We start from the raw sequence: 24473 nt of genomic DNA, 5'->3' as shown, positions 1-24473 counted from the left end.
ATACCACGTATATCAATACAACTATTACCATTAATTTAATATCTAAAACTTGGAATGAATAAATTAGGTTGTAATGACAAGAAAAACTAAAAAACATAAATCGTGATTTTAGACCTTGAGTTACAGTTTGGATGTAAAAAGATGCAATCTAAAAACTATCACGCAAGATATTAATTGAGGTAGGAACGTAGAACTTGAATTTATCCTCAGTCTACAAAGCAATGCACTAAACTATGTTATTCTGAGATATTATATTGGAGCATTCACGTAACGATAAGGGTTCAGTTGTTTTAAGTATTAAAAAAAATATTTTTTTGTCCCAGCTGATTTCAATTGTAGTGTACTAAAAACTATTCTAGGTGTTACGTTTTTGAGTTTGCAGAGATTTTATTTGGAATTTAATAATAGAGCTTTATAGTAAATATGTTCCATTTCTTTTAAACATTAGACTTTGTCTTAATTATGTGAGTGTTTTATAGAATGGAAAACTTGCTATTGCGTTTAGCCCATTTCGAAAATTTAAAACCCGCGTAGCTACATCATTATTCTGAAAGCATACCACTTAACTTAAAATAAAGTTTTTCCAGAAATGGAGTTACGTGAAGTGAAGCACAGTATAATTCTCGGAAAGAGAAAACTCAGAAGCTTTATAAAGGATAAAATGAAGGCGTTCACTGACAAACAATATTGTTATCCTTTTTACTTTAAACCAACAACAGAAAGCTTCTTGTTGATTTAGCCTTTTTGATAAAAGCACTTCCAATCCTTTGTTACTGTCCATCAGAACTGTATCTTCACTTCAAATCCTTTCTTGTCACTCATTGTATTTGTGTTATTTTATAAAATTATTTTAATTATTATTGTCTATTTCTTTTAATGTATGTAATGTATTGAGTTAAGTCAGATAATTATTTATTTAGTACATGTGTTTCGATCTGATTGTTCCTGGACTAAGTCTTACCATAGAAACGTCAAAGATTGCTCACACTATTTATATATGGTTTCATAGTTTAATAAGATCAATAAAATATTTTTAGATACAATAACCCAACTGTAATAGTGATTTTAAAATTATACTGTTAATAGTGTATTATTAATTATTTTTAATTGTTTACATTCAATATAAGTAGACGTAATAAATTTAAATGCTATCATAAGCCTTTGCCTTTCCAGTTACACAACTAATTGATTATAATTGCAATGGTATACATTTTCAGTATAACTCTATTTTTTTATTCCATATATGTGTCAGTAAAGTACTGAATTCATGAATTTAGCCAATAAAAATAATTGATTTACAACACTTAAAAAATAGTACTTTCATCAACATACTGAATTTAGTATCCATTTTAAATAACAATATTCAAATTGTTGTCATATACCAGTAAAGGGCCAAGGATAGAGTATATATCCCTGAGGAACCTCAAGACTCATTTGAATTTTGTTTTGAATGGACGTTCGAGACCTGCACGCACTGGTCTCGGCCCTTAACTATGAAGCCATTGCTGCGGCAGATCCCGAACATCACATTTTTCTAACTTATGCAACAATATTTTATGATACACAAAGTCATAAACTTTATGAAGGTCCAGAAATATACTTAGTATATTTTCTTGCTTCCCAAGCCATCGAAAACAAAGTCAAAAAGATACACCTTGTGCATCAATTTTGGAGTTATATTTTCTGAAAACAAACACGTGTTTTATACAAAAACTTCTCAAATATTTTCATGAAAAATGGAAGAGTTAAAATAGCACCAACGCCCGAATTGGGAAACTTTAGATTTTTAATTTATGGGGAAATTTCTATTTCCCATGAGAGATTAGTTAATTTAGTTTGTTGCGTCAATATGCTTGATTTGCAACATTTGAGCAACCACATTGCCATACCATGGGTGCCACAAGTTTTATTATATTTTAGTATCTATATAAAGTGGGCCACCTCTTCCTCTAACACAGCAATCAAACCCTCGCGGAAGACACGAGAAATACATCATTCAGAACAACAGAGCAACGACCTGAAAGTGGTAAACTTTACGCACCAGATGAAAAGTACTGATTGAACTCAATCGCACGCTTTGAGGACCTCTAATTATGTTCTCTTTAGTTTCAATCTGAACTCCTCATCTTGAAGTATTATTAATCATTCTCCAAACAGCTTTTTTTATGTTCACAGTTTTATTTTATATTTTGATTATTTTGTAAGCTTTTTCATTTTAAATTACCTTATCGTAAATTTTTCACTATTTTCAAAGAAATCTATTGAAATTTATCATTCTAAGTCTTAATAAATATTGTGTGGTGAAACTTCACCTACTCCCGTGACATGAGTACATCTTTAGTCACCTAAGACTTTTATCGAGGTATTAGTATTTGCTTGGTTTTCTGAAGGGGCAGTAAATATTCAGAAATCAATTGAAACAGTTATTGAATGTAATAAACATGAGTGGTGTCTGCAAAGTTATAAACATTCAATGAGATGGATATTCTGTGACTTGGCAGCTAGAAAAGTTAGAGCTTTTACCACTGGAGTATGTCTAACGACTACACCTCCTATACTAAATGGCCAGAGAGTGCTACATTTACATTGTTAACAGAAATGAAAAAAAAATTAAAATTTTTTTATTTAAACAGGCAAAATTAGGGCCTCATGGCCCTTTCTTACACCTAACTTGTCTGAAAATAATTATTGACAAATATTAACCAAATTAATATTAACACTAATCTAATTTACTAAAGACATTAAATTAAACATTAATCACAACATTAAAAATTATAAATATGATACTTCTAAAAAAATATATATATAGTTATACAATCATAACACAAAATAATATTACAACTTCCATTTTTTAATAAGAACCAAAAACTATTAATAATACCTAATAACAATAATTTATAAATAAATAATAAGAATATTTTAGAAATAAACAATATTTATGGTGTTTTATCTCACACACTCCTCACACACAATGCCAGCACCACACCCACAGACCCCTAGGACGGACCCGCCCCGACCAACCGTTCATGGTACAAACAGAGTCGGGTGAATTAGTATAATTTGTAATTACGTTGTCGATAGTGAACATAAAAGTAAACTGTACATGTTATTTACATTTAATTGACATTAGAATCCAATTAAAATGGCAATCGGCCAGGACATTGATTATTATTATTGAAGGCACATACACAGACAGAATGTGAGAAACACAGAGACTGCAATCATACACACGTACTTGTCAACGTCTTGCATCAGATATACACGAGCTCGTAAAACTCCTCAGATAACTTTAGCGTGTCTTACATTGCTTATTGTATAATTAAAACAACTGATCAGAGACCATATCAAGAAGAAACATAAAAACTTTAGGTATATTTTTGTAAGTATTAGTATTATTATATATATTTTTTACCGCAATAATTTATAAATCATGAGGAACATATACGTTCACGCCCATTACAATTATTAGTTGTTCATAGCTCTAGCATTGTATGTTTATGTTTTTATTTTATGGTAAAGAATATGATGTTAGAAAGTATAGATGTTTCATTGTGTGTTCAATACTTTGATTAGAATATAAACAAATATTATTTTTACATACGCAGAATACGTATCAACTAAAGAATAATAACATATAAAATTAGGGACTCTTTTTAAATTTAAACTTTGTTGAAGAATTCATGTCTAGCATTTATGATAAAGCAAACAGCCGTAATAGGTTCATGTATTTGACTTTCAATTATTGAGAAACTGTCTTTTACTTTGCTTTATATTATTGTATAAGCATTACCTCAGCAATAATTAAACTCAATTATACCAAAATCAATACAAATGATTACTATTACTATTCAGTACAACTTTAATTGTATGTTTGCAAATATAGTGTATATTAAATAAGAATATTTTGAATCGTGGTGGTATTACCTCTTACAATTATAAGTACAAGAATCTTCACTTTTAACTGATAAGAAGCCATCTCGTGTGTGATAAAAACTAACAGGCAGATTTGCGTAAACCTTTCCTTCTTGATTCATTAGTTAATCAATTAATCAATACCGTATTGTATACACATTCCTCTACTCTGGGCAAAGCAAACATACAGTAAGGAGATTGCTTGCTTAACCTGTTCTGGGTAGATTCTAGAAGACGTGAGAATTCTTTAGATTTTTCTATTCACCGACAATTGCGGACAGTTATCGTCTGACATACTAAACAATTATTAAACTGTTTCTTACTGTACAAATTATACTATATCAAATACAATGCTATGTTATGTAGAACATGTTCATATACCTTATGACAATGTTGTTGTGTAAAGATGAAAATATGTCAGGGTATCGAAAATATCATAGTTTATATGATTATTATAGTTTGCTTTATTAAAAGGTTTATTAAACTTTGTTTTATATTTATATTTTACCGTAGTTTTGGCTTATAACCATATAAATCCTAATAATGAAATATTTTGTAGAAGTATTTAATCAAAAAACACTAAGATGAAATCTGCAACAATAAATATTTGGTAATTTTCTTATTAAAAAGCAAAATATATGAAATATATCATAATTTTGTACAATCATTTGTAAATTTATTATAAACCCTAACCTTTTCATATCTTCAAATTTCAATACTCATTATAAATACATAATGACTTTTAATAACAAATTAAAAAGTAAATTCGAAAGTTAGTCTTTGGATGAGTACTTGGACGCACTTTGATTTTAATAAACCGCAAGTTGAAAGTGGCTCCAAAGTCATTACAATAGGTTAGGCCACCATTCGTATTAAATTACTTTTAATAACTTCCGAGGAGAACTTTTAATGGCGAAGTTCTAACATGTAACTTTAGTGATATTGTTAGTATTGTCCAGGAGATTTGCAAGTTGATGTCGGTCTTACTACATGTATTTCAAGCTTTAAAATTGTAATTCTTCTTATTGTAAATAACAAAATTAAATATAATAGTTTACAACCTAAATAAATTTAAACACGTACCTTTATCAAAATTTAAATTTCCAACAAAATAAAACGAATAGGTAAATTGCTTATTCCATTATCTTTTAAACGTTAAAACTGAAAAACTATATATTATTTAAAAAATAATATTATCGGGGCAAACTTGATTAATGAGTTTAAAGGAACTAAATTTTCACTGTTTTTTTGTTCACATAAAACTATGCTCGATGAGTACTTGAATTTTAATACTGCGTTGGTATCAAATCAAAGATAATTGGTGCAATCAGAATAAAAATATATACTGCTGCTACTAAACAAATACATAGTCTAGTTGCTTTGGGTGTCACTCCTTGTTTGACATGAGGAAATATTAATTAAACATGTTTGATGTTATAAAATGTTATTAGTTACAAATTTATAATTAATTTAAAAACTAAAGGATTATATGCATATTTTCATTTCACCGACCACACTAGCAATTTTTATTTGGTTTCGGTAAAAAAGAACAAACACTCATTACACCACTGTAGTAATAAATTATTTCAAAACATTTTCCAGTTTTGAGGGGCAAATGGATAACAAAATGTTGTTGTAAGAGTGTTTTGAGCAATTTTGTGGTAAATCTAAATGAAATAGCAAGATTATTTTCTTTATTCGCACAATCATCAAATTAGATAATTTCATATCACATGATCATGAGGAAAGGATAGCTGCAATAAATATCAACAGATTCCTAATATACCTTTTATGATATTTAGATATATCTTCGTAAACACAAAAACTGTTGTCCATCTATTTATACTCATACTGAGTCACTTGTCTTTTCTATGAATGTTAATATAGTATTTTAACATAGAGTGATTCCAAGGTTCCTTACAAACTGTAGATTAATGTTTAAAAAGAAATAAAAATACGAAAACTAAATAAAATCAAGGTTGTATCTTTTTCTTTGTTCTCTGTTTGTGTTTTAAGTATAAACATTCCTTATGTTTAATTGCAAACTATATTTTCAAAATATCATTTAAAACACTGTCCTATGTTTAAAGTTGTGGGTTTTAACATTATGGGATCAACCCCACAATGTTATATACTTTTAATATATAACTTTCAATATAAATTTTACTTTCTAGGACCTAAATGTAGTAAGTAACAATTAGTATTAAATATTTAAAAATATAATTTATATTGAGATAGAGATAATACGAATTTAATTGCCTTCACTGATTCCATAGTTTAATACAGAACGACTGCGGTATTGCTCTTTATAAGGTTTTTTGGCACTAATCACATAAATTCGGATTCTGGCTAATAAAAAACAATTAAAATACGTTCAACACTGGTAAAAGCTATATTATACTATCCATCATATTCCTTTCAAAACATTTTATATCTATTATACATTAACTATTATACTATCGATTGAAACTGTCATTAATGTTTTATAAACGTAAATGTATTAACAAAGCCATAACCGGATTTTAGGTCATTTTGCAATTAAACAGCAATCATTCATATCAACCTCAACCTTTCTAGTGACGGAAGTGGTTGTACAATCACCGGATCACCAGAGTACAAACCAAAGCTGATAGGGTTTCATGTACAAAATGTTTGAATAAAGGATAAATGTGTTTTTAACATATATAGTTATAATTATTTGTTTTAGCAATATAATATATACACAAAAACATCCTTATCGCCTTATATTACTAGCCGTCAGAGATAAGGCATTTATCAATGTAATAAGTATGAATCGGATATATAGGTGATTTTATGTACTTTTATAGTGATTGCTAGAAATCCTAAAATTGATAAAATAACGGTTAATTGACATTTCAACACATTGTTTACAATTTATAAAGTGCATAATTTTATACTTTTACAAATTCAGTGGTTCTAATGAGTATCGGGACTGAACAATTCCTTTTAAACGATTTTAGAATGTATTTTTATAAATTAATTGAGTATTTAAAAAATTTTAATAGCCACACATACGAAATGCTTCAGTCTTTTGAAGTCAGATATTCGCCATAATTTTTCAATGTAAAGCATCTTTAATTAAATACACAGCTAGACCTACATTTCTTTTAAAGAATTTTTACTAAGCTCTAGCAAGCTGGACGTCCGCGTCTCTTTAAGCAGGCTATTATATTGAAAAACATAAAATAATAACTTAATATTACAAAAAGTAAAATAAATAGGTTTTTCTATTTCAATCCTAAAAAAGTGATTTGTCTATCCCGTGACTATTCAACGCCCCTGTGTATCAACACAAATATTTCAGTGTGCTAATGGATCGAACATCTGGCCAGAGAACTTACGAACTGCTTCCCAGTAAATATTCAACTTTATGACGTCATAAACCAGGTACTCAATCCCGAGCGAGTCCGCTTCATGGGCAGCTCCAAGTTCTAAAGTCGAAGGGAATAATATTGCATGGTTTATATCCTACACTATGACGAAGTAATATTTTCCAGCCTTATAGCACTATAAATTGTTACTATAAATAATGAACTGATAAAATGTAACAAAACATATCAACATGGAATTAAAACAGGAAGTTTTACTGGTATACAATTTTATTCTAATGTTAAACTATATAATTCATACATTTATCTTGCATTTTTTATTGTTGTACAATTGAGTTTTGGTTGGAAAAATACATTTTTATTTTAAATTCATAGTCATTTACGACATTCTTTTAAAAAATAAGAAAAGGGAGACATCATTTTCTAACCTGTCTATAACGAGTTACAGGCTTTTAAATTAGGAACCCAAAAAAACGAATGTAGATAAAAATGAGATAACAATGTTTTATATTATGTAAATGAGTAATAGCTTATGGTATTTACATAAGATAAAAAGGGGCTTTAATTTCAACAATGTCTTGTTATTGCGTAATTATAAAATCGCCTAAATTTCAAACTATATATTCCTGCAATTCCTTGTTGAGTTATAAGAAGTGGATTTAATTTACTTTTTTCATAGAAATTATATTAAAGGGGCTAAGTTTTTAAAATAAAATTAACATTTTTTTATCTACAGGATACCTTGAGGCGTGAATGAGAATTGTCAATGACGTGCTACATATACAATTCCTAGATAGTTAATGCTATATTACAGTTAATTATCAGTTTCTCTTATGGCCAGGAAATTTAAACTTCTACGTAATATACAAATCATTAAATTTACTCGTATTATATAATGCGGTTAATAAATAAATAAATGTGTGACAAAAGTAATAACAGCTAAAAAATACATTGTTTTTATGGTATTAAAAGCGTCAGGTTTATTCAGTCTTCAAAACTTAATTAACTAACTAAATCATGGATTCTTGGTTTTACTTTTGGTAGTAAAATTGAACACTTTTAAACATAAATAAACCTTCCATTAAAACGCCAAATAAACCTTTACTATTTAGTTCTTGAAGGTTGTTGTTGAAAGTCAGTTTCTTCTTAAACTATACATTAGTGTTTATCTAATTGAATTTTTATACTAAAACATTAAGTGGGCCTTATTACGATTAAAATATTTAGTCATAATATACTGAATAAATATATCAAGAAACATGTTAATCATATGAATGTTAATTAATAGATATTACTTTACATTGAATGAAAAAAATACGAGGAATACATGGGTGGTAATAATAACTTCCATAAAGTTATAATAATTTTTAAAATAGCGTATTATTTTAAAATATTCTATTCGTTTTCTAGAATAGCAAAACATTGCCATTATATATATATATATATATATATATATATATATATATATATATATAATGTAAAGTTAAATGTTAATTCCATCCCTCTTTCGATATCCTTTTAGAGCAAATCTTCTGTGATAGATAGATAGATAGATATGTTTAACACTTACACATTAGACTATAAAGAGTGTCTTGCAATCATTTGATCACAATTTACAAGGTTTATAAGCAAGTAAAATCCAACAAATTATTAATTATACATTTCTAGTCTTTTTAGAAAATAACTTGAAACAAAATATTTCAAAATACTAACTTTTTGGATATCCGTTTCAAAATTACGGTTGTAAAACATTTTCAAAGTTAAATATTTAAATCTACCAGTATAACAAAAAATACGAAATTATAAAATATTTAGGCAATGCCAAAGCACATCCAAAGGTTTATGAAGTTTTACCATACAGGTAAATGAGAAAATTAATTGGTTAAAATCTTTTCTCCTCCGTTTATTATAAAAACTACATTTAAAGAGTGCGTTAGTAAAATACAGTAAAATAGTACCAAAATGCAGTAGTTTACTTACGAAACTACTCGTGAAAACTAAACAAAAAAAATTTAAAAATAGAAAACTGTGTATTTAATGAAAAACCCCAATTAATTTTTAAGTATAGTAATATTAATTTACTTAATATTACTATAAAATAATGTACTATAATACATGTATTTAAATATGTTTTACTTGAAAAACTACTAAATTTCTTTTAACTTGGTTTCTGATAGTAGTGCTGAATTCCTAAGTCAAAATACATGAGTTTACAGTTTTAAAATATATTACTGACCGAATTAGAAGACAACAGTTGTTAGAAAGTAGTTAGTAAACAAACTACTGTTGGAAAACCAAACAGCTGTTAGAAGAAACAGCTCTATAGCAATAACAACTTTAAAAATAAACATTTATAGTTAAGAAACACATTAAGTATCTATTCATATTTGTGTAAACTTAAGTCAGAATATGCATTTCTTTCCCTAGAAAAAAATTAATATTAAATTTTTCTTAATATAAACCGTTTTATATTAAGAAAAATTATATTTTTATAAATTATATATTTGTATATCAGCATAATATGCTGATATACAAATAACGTAGCTTTCGTGGGAAAATTTGATTCAGTGTGAATGTTGAGATTAGCTCCAGCTCACCTTCTTCTTAGTGCAGCGTGTCAAATCCGAGGCTGTCCCATACTTTACTCCTTAATCTGGCCATTGAAAAAAGTTGGGGGATCCAGACAACTAATATTTTCCCGTAATGAACAAAATGTAAAACCCCAATTTTGTTCCTTAAAAAGTTCGTTGAGCCGTTTCATTGTTGAACACGATCTTTCAGTAGTACATGTCAGTAATGCTTAATTATTTAAATCATAATAAAGATTAAAAATATTAATTCAAAAAATTGAAAATTTTGGGAGTCTGGACTCCTTGCACCCTGCACCCCTCGCTGGCTACGTCCTTGACGCCAAGGCTTTTTGAGACAGAAGACAGAGCTTTCTGTGATTACAAAGTTTTAAGTGAATGAATATAAATATGTTTATTTTTAAAATGGTTTCCCTAACTCATGATTTGTCGGAGTTTGTTTTTCTTAAAAATACTTTAAAATTCATACCCAATCTGAACCATTATAAATTATTATTGAAACACTAATATTCAACAATAAACATTCAATAGTATTAAGGTAATACATTTTTGCTTGGCATATAATATTTCAATATTATTTTCTTATTAGAAAATATTATTAAAAGAAACATCATACTATATCATTACATAAAATTAAATCTATACCCTAATAACATTAATATAAGATAAAGATATTTCAGATGCATATATTATACTGGTTTATATGTGTTTTAGCAGTTCAGTGTGAAAACACATTAAACGTGTATTATGTACACTTAATACTACTTAAAAATACTGTCTTAATGTATTTATAATTAAAATTAAACAATTATGACCGTAAAATAACATATAATCGTGATCGTGATGCTTTATATATATTTTGTGATGTAAATAAAGCTAATTTTTAAAGAGCCAAAGACAACGTAGTTGGTAACAAAACTACAATTTATGAGGTTTTTATATTTCTCTCACATTAAAATTAAGGTAGTAAATTTCATACGCAGTAATTGTATTAGATAATATTTCCTTTAAGGTTTGGAATAATAAATAAATTACATTTTTAATATTCTCTATAACGCATGTAACATAACATGTCGTTCTTTACAGACAAATTAGAATCAATGTTTTAATTACAAGTATATGTTACTGACATTTAACATGAATTGAGAGCCAACAAAACCAAGGCTGTTGTAACAGAGAAATGTCGGGCCGAGTGCTGTAGTTGTGGTGTCAGCCACAGGGCAGCGCTGTTTTGTCACTCCTAAGAGCAACATTAATACCAGACTTTCATTTTCTTCTGGCAAAAAATAACTAAAGTGGCTTCTGGAACAGTCGTTCTAATCTATGCACAAATAAATTTCCTTCTTAACTTATATATTCACAAACTATTTGTATAAATATAAAAATGTAAAACTCTTTCGTCTACTGGATTAGAACAAAACATTGAATACGTAGTGTGGACAAAGTTTATAATAATAAATTAGAAATAAATTGAATACTCAGAATACTCGTGACACAATTACTTAGAAGTATATTTAATGTTACAGTGAGATAGAAAAATGTCAGTATCCATGGCAGTTTCTATGTGAGTAGTTATATTTCTGAATGTCATTAAAAGCTCCACATTTGCGTTTAATGCAAATACTGAAACTAGTCATTATCTAATAGATGTTTAATTTTTAACCACTATTTAAATAAAATTATTTATTTTGGTAAAATAAATTGACAGGGCATTAAATAATGGTAAGCTTGTTAAAAACACTGTCCTGATACACTATGTCTTTGACATTGCAAAATACAAGTGATTTTTCAAAATATTATGTGTGATTTTAAGCCTAAATCCATGTATCTTGGTGGTCTAAACTCAATTCTTCGTAATAGTGTTTTATTGACTCTGTTCACATCAATAATAACAAATACACATTCAAATAATATCAGCACAACAAATATCGCTATCAGGTATAATCTATACCTGAAACGTCAAAGAAAAATTGTATCCATATTATTTAACCAAATAACTTCTAACCAATTTAAATTATCTTTCACGTAATTTAAACTTTCCAACCAAGTTATAAAAATGATGGAGTGCTCTAACTAATCTTAGTGTTTTGCATAATGTATTTTACTTCTCAACTCAGATAAAATGTATGGAATAACTTTAAATTATCCACTGAAGCTTTGCGTTTTCTTACAAATAATGACAAAAAATTAAATAATCCTTTCGTAAGAATTAATGAGAACTCACCAATAATCCGCCAGTTAGGTTTTATAGTGTTTAATAATGATTTCACTGTTGATGTAATATATGTACTATTAGCTTGCACATGTACTATAGTTGATTTTTTAGTATATAAATAAGAGCTTTTCAACAACTGTAATCTTTTTCATATGCAGATACAATGTCAAAGAATATTGCAGCTAGTACAGTAATACAAAATTACCATTTTTTTTTCTAGGCGAGATTTTCAGTTTTGGTGTAACAACTGTTAACTATGAAATTTCTCAAGAGTTAATGGTGTAGGCAATGTTTCGACCTAGTGTCAACTATAAAATCTGGATGCTACAAAATATTATTTTACTTTATTTTCAATTGTGGCATTGTAATGTACGATTCAAATAATGTTAGCTATAACTATTTTTATATATACAGATAAATATAGAAAATGATTATAAGTGTTAAAATGGTTTTTACATGAATGTATAACAGAGTATAAACAGTATTATCTCGGGGCGATGGTTTTGCCTTGTTGCCAATACCGATGGTAACATTTTTGTCGATAGTTTTAACTAACTACAGGAAAGAGATGCTAATTGAAAGTCAGAAAACTTTATACATTTCCATACTAATTTATTTCTTGATATTACAATATTCATTATACATAATATACTATTTATGATTTAAAATATCAAAAGCATATGATTGATGTACTTTTTAAAAATAAACACGAGATATTTTTAATTTGAATTTGGAACTTTGTTATAAAAATGTGCATGTGTCATTAAACACTAAAACAGTTCATCCTTATATGGTGTTTCTTTGAGTGAATGCTCACAAATTTATTCTTGTTGGTATTCGTTTAGAAAATCTAACCAAGGAATTATAAGATGATAGCACTTAACTATGGATTTTCACGTAATTTCCTGCCGAAGAAAACGTTTAACAGTAACAAAACTCAAACAATTAGGTAACCAATCGTAATAAACAAAATATAAACAACAAACTTGCTATCAAGTTGTATGTAGAACATTGGTAAGTTTTCACAAAGAAAACAAATTTACAAATAATATAAATTAATTTTATATTTATACCTCCATCATTCCTAGATTTTAAAAGAACTGATTTACGTTTTTAAATTTATTTATTCAAATTAGTTTCTGGGTTTACTTCTAAGCGATTCACAAATTCATTTTGGTTGAAACAACGTTTGAAATAAATGTTCGTGAAGCAACTATAAGTCATTATTACTCTTAAAATAGGGATTGTTTTGCCTATATAGTCTTTTGGCACAAACGTTGCAGGAAATATACACCACATAGACACACATTGAGAACTGGCTGGTCAGAAGTCCCCTGCTACTGTTGAACTAAGAAAAGCCTTTACAGTAAAGAATTATATCTCCGAACTTTTATTCCACTTCAGGTATAATATATACCTATAGAGTGAAAAAAAACATATCTTCTTCATGATCCTTATTTTTCAATATACCTATATTGGTGCTACATCTTTTTACTGTACGTTAATCGGTTTTAGAGATAATAAGTGAACACAATCTACGTGAGAATATACAGAACAAAACAGGCCTATGAATTTTTCAAACTGTTCCGATTTGGCAACAACATTTACGATTGACTTAATTATATATTGAGGAGGCCACCCGGCTTGCCTTCTTTTGTCTGTACTCTTGGTATTAGTTCTTGGTAAATATTTATCACAACGTTCACCGTAAAAAAACTACATGAAATTTAAAATAGTCTTAGCCAAAGAGTTATTGACAAGTAATTAATATAAAATTAACCGTTTTAATTGATCTTTTATGTATACATTAATTTTTTTTCCTAATGCGTTCAAACGCTGATCTAGTTCAAGGAAATGTGGTTGTACTACAAGGCGCCCTCCCTAGAAACATTTTGGTATGTGTTCAATGTTACTCATGTGTATATATACTCAAAACCTATACATGGATTGTGCGTGTATGAATATGGAGCTTAGGTGTAATGGAAGCATTGAACATAATCTGCTTATATAGTTAAAAAGCACATATTTAAAGTTACCTATTGAAGTAAAATTTAATATGTATTTTATGACAACATTTTGAATTAATTAATGTTTGGTCATTTTTAAAATAAAACAACGAAAATTTGCTAAACAATATAAGCTATAGGTAGTGTTTCCGTTAAATTTGAGTTCGTTAAAATTTAAAGGTATACACATGAACACTTTTGAAAAATCTTGTGTTGCCCTTTGGTGTTGAACCTGGTTCGTTCTGAGCTCAGAATCATAATGAGTTAATGAGTTATTATTCTCCTGTTAATGTTACTGTGACTAGGACAGGTATATATGAATAGCTGACCTGCAATGTTCACCTACAGAATATACTGTCTTAGTTGGTTGAGCAATTAATGTAAACCTCAATAGTTGGCTTGTTCATATGGTCATAATATTTTTAAAATTTTAAATTTCATCATCTTAATCCAGGTCACTTTCTGCACATAATCAACCACTATAATTGGCAGCTCTAAGGACAACTCGGCTCCACACGTAGGGTAGCGCGCATCCAGATATTTTATACTATAGTGGGTGCACGGATACGCATATAACTAGCTTCAAATATTCTGGACTCAGTTTATATATCGCAGGTAGAAATAATGTTTCTAACATTATGTCTTATACTTATAAGCATATAATACCTATGTTATTGGATACTTTTCAAACTGTTTTATGACCTCAACCTTGAAACCTTCCATGATATGAAAACTTATAATGACGCAATTTGTTCTAAATAAACTCAGGGTTCTAAGCCATATTCAATATACCACTAAAATACTTAAAGTATTACCTTTCTATACTTGAATTATTGTTTTCTTTAATTCTTAAGAGGTATAAAATTTTAAAAGAATCGCTAAATGTATTGCTAAGCGCTGTATCTCTAGAACGCCTAGACCAATGTGTTATTATTTTTGCAAAATATTAATTGAAATCTATCTTATTAATAAATATATGTATTAAACTAAAGTAATCTAAATATTTTTAAAGAACTTAAATTTGTGCTTTTACTTTTATTAAATCTTTTACTGGCGTAATAAATTAATTAACCAAAACACTTCATATATCAAACACTAATATAAAAAAGAGGACATTGTGTACTTAACTTAACAAAACACTCTATAAAAGAGTATATTGTGCAAATCTTGGCTACAGTATAATAAGAGGCCACCACAATATAATCATATTTATGAATATCTAAACTGTAGAAACAACAATGTTGACGCGAATTACATTTTATAAAAACTATCTATGTTGTGTATATATATAAAATGTAATAAACAAAACAGTTTAACTACTTCAACAGTTTATTTTTAAGGATATACTATTATTCTATTGTGGTTGTGGCCTCTTATTATACTACAGCCAACTTTGTTAAAACAGAAAGAGATAGACAGTGTGGATGAAATAAACATTTAGAAAATAAGAAATTAAAATAAAACTTAATCATTTAAAATTTTTGCTAAATAAAATCAAATTTATAGTTATAAAAATCCAAATCTTAAAAAAGAATTAAAGAGATCTTTAAAAACAAAATAAAAATCATTTAGATCTATTTACGAGTTATTTTTTACGAGTTATTTTTTTTTCTATACTATTTTTTTTATTATCTATCTCGTAGTATAGAGAAATTACATTTAAATTTCTTCAAACATTGGTCATTTAGTTTAATAAAACGTTAAAAACATACAAATCATATAGGCTCTAGAAGTACTAAAACTATTCAAATATTAGCTTTCCAAAATTGTATTATAACAACAAAATATGGTAAAGAACAGATTGACAAACTCTGTAAAGGTTTAAAAAGTACGCCCATATTAGTAGAAAATAATTAAATGTTCATATACTAATGTTTACAAACTGATACTTTAAATAATTCCTTCTTTATAATTCCGATAAGAAAATCGTTGATATTTCTGCATGCTTAGAATAGCAAAGAGCTGAAAAGAAAATTTTATTGGAAAAATCGTAAAAAAAAAACACAATATTACAGGTCAAATAATAATATAATGGAAATACGAAATTAAGTAGTAGTAGTAGTAGTAGTAGTAGTAGTAGTAGTAAATGGTGAACCTCAAGCTACTAAAATGTAAATGTATATATAGAAGTACACAGTTCCTAAGTTTTCCATATCAATGTTTATTAAACTATTAAAAAATAATAAAAGTTTGGGTTATAATGGTTACGTTAAAGTGGTGAAACAAAAGATTGCGGATACCTACCATATTAGTAAATAAACTATGAAAGGTCTAGATTATTTTTTAACATTATTACTACTGGCTTACCATTTTTAAGCAGTGTGTAGTTTTATTAGTCTTTAAAAATTTTTTACCTTTGATATGTTTTATGATTTGTATATTTGGTTGTACATGTTCAAACAATTAAATACTCCAAACTGGATGTTAAATTACGTATCATTGTACAGCTTCTATAGAATTTCGTCACTGAAGATTATAAACTGAAACCGCTCTTAAAGAACACTATAGAACTGTATACATGAAATTAGTTGAAAGTAGTTTAAATATAAAAAAATATTAATTATTACATGTACAATTGGTTTCAATCATACGCTTCAGTTTTACCAGAACATAATCACAGGTAGGGTACGATAAGCGGACCCGGTTTTTATATCAAAATTGGCAAACGATATTACTTAATCAAAACCATCGATATAATCAATGGATGCAGTTTTATTATTTTAAACAATTAACTTAAATAATCTATATCAACAGCTGTAAACACTTTCAAATAATAGTCGTATTTAATATTTCAATTTTATATAAGTAACATTTGATTATTATAAATGGTAGTCACTATTAGAAAACTACACAACATTGGTTTGGAAGATGATAAGACATGGTTTTCGTGACTTCAACATGTTGGACTCGTACCGAAAAACCCATTATGTGAAATGTGTGTGAAAGAAACAACTGTAAATGTGAGAGGAGCAAATATGGTTATCTTCAGTTTTCCTATTTTAATTTAAAACATATGATTGTTATTGAGGACTATAGATACTTTTATATCGATTGATAGTCTAGGATTTGAGGTGCGAATGTTAGGTATCGATGTCATTCTTCGATATAAAAACCGGGTCCGCTTATTACTCTAGATTATGGTCTGGGGTCTAATACTACTAAAATATTAATATAAGGGTAATTAAAGGGAGTAAAAATACACTGTTAACTTAAAACTACTTTTGTTTAAATTAAGAAAATTTATCTACTGGATTTTTAAATTTCCAATCATATTACCCACAGTGTATTGAATTCCAAAAGCAGACGCAGGATCAGTGTTAAAGTGATAACTCATACAGGCAAACAGACAGCCACTTCCATTTTCTAGATTGTCTCTCTGGAAAGCTGTCACTGTTTTTCGCAAACAAAGAAATATGTTTCCCAAAGGTTTATGTTTCACCGTCATACGTCTAATATAAAATATTTCCAAAATTTTTGTTTATTTACAGTCTAAAACAGCAGATATTAAAACCAAGTTATTTATAAAACGCCATATTTTCAAGAAATGCTGCAAACACACATGTAAATCCGCAAACTATTTTTGTATAAACATTATAAAATGACTACAGTTGTAACATGTAAAATAGCTTTATATATATATATATATCAATATCTATATGTATATATATATCATTTATATATATATATATATATATCTTTATGTATATATATATATATATATATATATATATACATATATATATATATATATAAAACATTTTATAACGTAGAAGCGAAGTTTATGCGTCATATTTCTCTCTTTTACAATTTAAGACAACGAAGAAATAAGTTTATATATATATATATATATATATATATATATATATATATATATATATATATATATATATATATATATTGTATATATAGTATATAATTTATATATATATATATATATTTATATACGCATATATAAATAATTCAACAAATCTGTCCCTTATTTTGAAAATAATCATAGACAATAACGTAAAATGGAAATCAGGGTCGAACTAATAGGGTAGAATAAATTGACAGGAGAGAAGAGTAAATAACAGGAGCTCCACAAGGCCCTCACCAATTAATTTCTGCTCAAACCCGATTAGTTGATGAGCTGTAAAGTTAGAGATTAAATTATCAATTATCCAATCACTTTAAATTCAGAATACCCATGTAAATATTAAAATAAAATTCCTCGAGTAAACATTATATGTCATTTTCTTATGTATGAATTTTTAAGTGCGAACTATAACTATTTAAATAATTTTGTATAGTATAATTACTATTTAAACCGGTATGACGTTTTTGGTTTGGGACAGGTTGTGTTTTTTATTATTTATTCTTCATAGTTTTAAAAGTTACTTTTGGTTCTAAATGGTAATTAGAATTTTGAAATAGAAATTAAATCTCTTACGTTAGGATGAGGAGCAATTTTGTTATAATATATAAATGTTTATTCATCATTGTAAGGTCTTGAAACTTCATCTCTCTGTATACTGACGAACATTAATCTTACTAAATAACTTGTTATTGAAACTTAATACCTATGGTGTGGTTTGAAAACATTAGTTAATAGATTACTTTGTGTATAAACTGAGTTCAAATTCGTAGCTAAGATGGTAAGGTCAATTAAAATAATAAACTTAAATGTGGATCCACACATAACGTAGACTTCCATAGTAAACCGTATTCATAAAACAATTCTTCACATATAATTAAATTAAACTAATATTATTGCTTTGTATTGATTTGTCTAGTTTAAAATTTAATTCCCAATGTTTTTATTACAAAATACCCATATTTATATGGACACCTGTTTAAGTAAAATTTAAGACTGACACAATTTCAGTAATTTACGTTTGTATATGAAAACGATAGCAATTTGAAATCTATGTGTAACGATCCAAATAGGTTCCCTGTGTGTGATATATGAGGATTTATAACTTTTCTCCCTCTTACAGCTCTAGTCGTTCCCCTTTATATCCTTTATATCTTTAGTACACCTTATTTGCTTAACTATGTTTATATTTATCGATAATAGTTGTATACCATTCATGATAGGTAGAAGATTGATTGCCTATTAAACAGTTCACCATTCATTGATAGAAGGCACAGTAATCAAATAAAATTAATAATCAATGCTAAAATATTAATGTGTAATTGAATAATAAAGAATAATACATATTTATAAGGGCTAAGCAGTTGACCACACCACACCAGTCTTTCAGAAGCTTAAAATAGTTTGAATTAAAGAACATTGACGTGGCCAGTCTTGCTAATGAAACAACTGATACCGAATGCCAAGAGTCAAAAATCTCCTTTAAACTCACTAAAAAGTAATTTAATTTCGATTCTATAAACAGATTGGAAGTGTAAGTTTGTCTTTCACATATATGATTGTCAAACATGTAATCAATTACATTTGACGAGTCTGCACTTTTTGTTACAAAGGGGGACGTCCTCAATTACAAATTGTTACAATTACAAATTTGAATTCATCTGTCATAAAGGGTAACTTACATTTTTAAATACACATTCTTAACACACATTGAAATACACAATGAATAAACTATTAGGGGTACTTTTAAATAAGAGGCATTTAAGGTTGTACAATGCTTTTGGCCCTGAAGTCAGAGACAAAAACACTTATTATAGATACTAACTAAATACTAAATTGGCTTCTCTGCCATATTAACACTTGCCGTACGACTATTTATACCAATGTGGAGATACTCTGAAGTCTAAGTTTGTATCTTCTTTTAGTGAAAACGATTACTATGTATTATGTAAATTGCATTCATATGATATTTCTTAAATGGAAGTAAGCACATATCAAGTGTATCATCAGGTAACATCAGGTAACACATTTTCATTGTTCATAGCAAAAGCGTCAGATATTAAGTGAAATTTTGAGTGACTCTTATTTTAGGTTTTGTATTTGTAAGAGCACTTCTGGTATATTTCCCAAGCCATATTTGAGTTAGCTTTTTGCCTCGATAAACAATAGATACAATATATATATATATATATATATATATATATATATATATATATATATATATAGTGTTGTATGGGACTTCGTATAATTTTTAAGTAAGGTTGAATTAAATATTAAATTAAAATATCCCTGAAAATGTTAATATTCCTATTATAAAACCTATCTGTAGAACACAATTTACCGAACTTAATAATAAACCTCATTGTTTAATCTGCTGTTATATGGAATATTTGTAAGCTTTGTTAAAGAAATTTAACAAGGACAAATGGAGAATTATTTTATCATTATGCTGTTGGGTAGACTAGATTTAAAAACTACCTGATGTGCAATTTCCTTACACGTTCCATATATTTATTAGTTTTAAATTATGACCAGGATTTAGTTCTAATTCATGAGTCCTTTTTAGGTTGAAGGAAACTTTGAAATAGTTTTGGTTATTATGTTGAATTGCGTGTTCATATAATAATCTATCATAATTTTGGTAACCATTATGAAACCACTGAGAGTGATTCTTACTCTTAAAAGAGTGATTGTTTTTCTAATACAACATTTGTGAGAAAGACAATTTACAAGTATAAATACATACCTACATTAAACTAAAAAACCTATTACAGCCAAAAAGTGTCTACTTTCATGCTTTCATTCTACTTTGATTACTAGTGGTAGAGTGCACAATCATATCTTCTGTTTGTGTCTTACTCTTCATTAGTGCTAAATATCTTTAGTGTAAATCAAACGATTTTCGAGATAATTAAATAAAAAAACTATTTGGGCATACACACATGTTTTAACTTCCATATAATAGCAGATATTGATCTACCTAGCAGATATTAATAATTATAGCCGGACCAACCGGCTCATTAACTTTTGTTTGTACCCTGAATAATCGTTTTTTATATGGTATGTAGTATGTAAACCTAATATAATAAAGCATATTCTCTTTCTTCTTAATCCCTGAACACTATATGATTTCATTTACTTGGTCCAATCTAGAAAATACTTACTTATATTTCCTTGACGATTTTCTGTCAACAAATTGCATGTAGAGTACAATTCAGCAGGCGTGTTACTTATTCTTGTCTTGCTGGAGCCTGGCTTCGAATTGTAGACGGAGAGGACAGAGATATGTCATTGAGCCCATATTCATTGCAATATAGTCAGCTGCATAGTCTTTGAAATATGTTTCTAGTATATCCAGTCCCTCCTTTTTAGTTTATTTCTGCTATTACAAATATGCCGTACAACAATTTCGATGAAAACCAATTTCTAGTACCTTACATAGTAAACTTTCAGAATTTCGATAGTAAAAAAATTTAAATAAAAAAATTGGTTTACATTTTTATTATTTTTAGAAATTCCATCATGCTGGTTTATTATGTTAAGCACATCTAAGTAAAGATATGATTTGTCTATTCAAAATTTCTAATTTCTTAAAATCTAAAGCAACTTAAATAAAATAACATTTAAAAACTTATATTAGGTATTTAAGAATTCATCCACCGAATAATATCAAAAGGTAGCTCTTCAGGGAAATTTTAAACTTTTTATAAGAATAATTTTTTTTTATTCCATTTTAGAAATGAATATCGAGCCCCTTCTTGGAAAATAAAATTTATATCACACTATTTGCCATTAATATATGAACCACACAATGCCATCTAGTATTTATTTATGCGATTTACACCATTTTAACGAATAAAAACGCAGTTTAAAAGCATATTTTGGATTTATAACGTTTAACGTATATGACTTGGTTAACCCTAAAACTGGTAATTGTGAACTTCTATTGAAAGCAAGGCATTTTTGAGGCTTTGAAAGGCGTATTACAATAATTCATAAAAGATGGGCTTTGTATATTTATCCCATCATGCATACCGTTTTATTCAAAACAAAAATAATATCGTATTATATCATAATTTCATAGTTATTCAACTTTCTTTAAAACACAATTTGTATGGGTAAAATGGAAATAAACGTTTGTTAGATAAAAACTCCAGGTTTACCTCTTTAAAAATATTTAATTTCTTTATGTAAATTCCATTATATATCAAATATAGCACAAATTTACATCAATAAATTTAATCACTAATAAAATGATATTGATTTTATATAATAAAATTAGTTCAATTCTACTAAACTAACAATATTTTTCACTTAAATAAAAATATATAACAAAATATAAACTACACTTTTGTAACATAGTTTGTGGAGTTTCTTGTAGTTTAAGGTAACATAAAAGTTACACGAAACGCTAAGTACGTTTCCTACAAAAAGAAAAAGTAAAATACTGATACACGAGTCTACCCAAAATAGAAACTCGCCAAACTACGGTGTAGAATAAAATTAATATTTTGAATCAAAATTCAGCAGCAGAAATGACACAGATAACTATATTGAATCTGAAAAGATATAGAAGAGATTGGCACCAACCTCAAATTTCAGAAAAGAATTCAGCTCTAATAAGGAAGCTAGAAAACTATATATAAATGTTATTTGTGCTGTGAATTTATTGCGATTTTTTTACCAAAGTTAATAAATTTTGATTAAGTTTTTTATTAGATATTGTTTAAGGGTCTTATGTGCAAATACTGAAAATATTGCTCTAAATTGAAATATAAATATATAAGTTAAATTTTTCTGCGAATAGTTACGATTTAAAATAACCTTGTTAAAAAGACTGATCCTTTCCCAACGGGAACACATGTACAAAGAATTCGCCACCAGTCTTTAGCCAGTTCTATAATTAATTTATTAGCGTTTGAATACTGATGTAACTTACCTAGAATAAAGTTATGTTTCAAAAATAAATTTAGAAATTTGGAGAATAGGTTAGTTGCTAAAAAATGTATATCAAATAATGATCAAAATCGATTGTTTTAAAATTACCTGTGCAAGTAAGCATTTTGTGTACTAACGGATACCAGTCTCCGGGGAACAAGTACTCAAGTACAAGTTGTTTTTAACTTAGCAACTTTTTAGATTATGCCGTCTGAACTAAAACTGAGTCTGTTTAGAGAGACAACTTTTCTCTGCTAGCCAGGACCAGATGCCACTGTTTACATTTTACCATTATGATAACGAGATGGCCCCAAGCAGTCGAGCGGCTTCGCATCCATCGCTTTAATTTTATTCAAAGTGCACTTTAGTGCAATGTAGGTTTTGCATGAATTCTAATACTTTTTTACACGTCTTAACTATAATTTTCTAAAATTCCTCTAAAAGCAACATAAATATACGTCATGGGTTATGACGGATAAAACAATTGTGATAATACTTAAACTATAAAATTTGCAAACAACCCTATTGAATGAATGGGGTTAAATTATTCCATACATATTTTTAAATAGTTCTTCCGCATCTGTCACAAGAAGGGATATATTCTGAAAACTGAAATATTTTTTATCTGTAATATAATTTATTTACTATGGGAGTAAAATGTAACCAACACCTCGAAAAATGTTTGAGATAGAAAATCATGTTTTATCAATAAATACTAGGGACTATTATGTGCGTTCTAGAACACTTTTTAATTTGTCTTTACCAGCATAAATAACCAAGTGGTGGACTAAAATTTATATGGAATGGCGTAACGAGGTGGATAATGAAAGTAGCCTAGATAGCTTTTTCAACATGTTTCGGCATTTCTCTCGTCAGTTTATGGTGATTCCAATTTAATATGTAATCGATATTTCAATAATCTAAAAGCTGAGAAAATATTATAAGCATTCAAAAACACTTTATCTGTATCAGAATGCAAATATGGCGTACTAAACTGTCTAATGAAGGCCTGAAGGATATGTAGAATACGGAAGTTTGAAGTTGGCAGCAGGCATGTGTTTAACAGTTAAAGCACGACGTTTCAAAAATTTCTATCTGCAGTTTTCTTGATTTGTCGAAAAAATAAAACTACTATCTTAAGTCAAAGAAACGACCATTGACGCATCAAATTCAAAGTTGACAACCAAGGTCTTCCTCATACACAGTTTGATCGCATCCATGGAATGCACTAAAGGCCAGGATGCCTAAGTTAGTCTTTGTAACTTAGTTCTTGTGTATACACTTGTAATTTAAAACCACAAAACAATTTAAATATCAAAATTAAAAAAACTTTATATTTTGACATTTGTAGAATAAGTGTAAAGTAGCGTAATAGTTGTTATAAGTGACTACTTCTTTTTGCAGGCTATAGATGTATGTTTTACATGGGAGGGGGACTTTCGCTTCGCGTCACGTCACGCATCACGTATGTTCGCTCTGTAGCCGCTATGGGCGGGATTATCACGGCCATTTTGATGTCAGTTAGTTTCGTTGTTGCTTTCAATGGTTATGCAGCCGTGCTAGTAAGAGTTTATTGTCGCTCCTTGTTGTAGTTAAAAATATTTATAAATT

At 28.0% G+C, this 24473-nt stretch overlaps 1 protein-coding gene across 1 annotated transcript in view; it reads right to left on the bottom strand.

The window, feature by feature from the left end:
* LOC124358303 overlaps positions 1–24473 on the bottom strand; it is a 33190-nt gene that overhangs the window by 1246 nt on the left and 7471 nt on the right. The gene's annotated exons all lie outside the window — the stretch shown is intronic.

This window comes from Homalodisca vitripennis, chromosome 3 (genome assembly GCF_021130785.1).
Source record: "Homalodisca vitripennis isolate AUS2020 chromosome 3, UT_GWSS_2.1, whole genome shotgun sequence".
Lineage (NCBI taxonomy): Eukaryota > Metazoa > Arthropoda > Insecta > Hemiptera > Cicadellidae > Homalodisca > Homalodisca vitripennis.
This window is presented reverse-complemented; position numbering and strand designations above follow the sequence as displayed.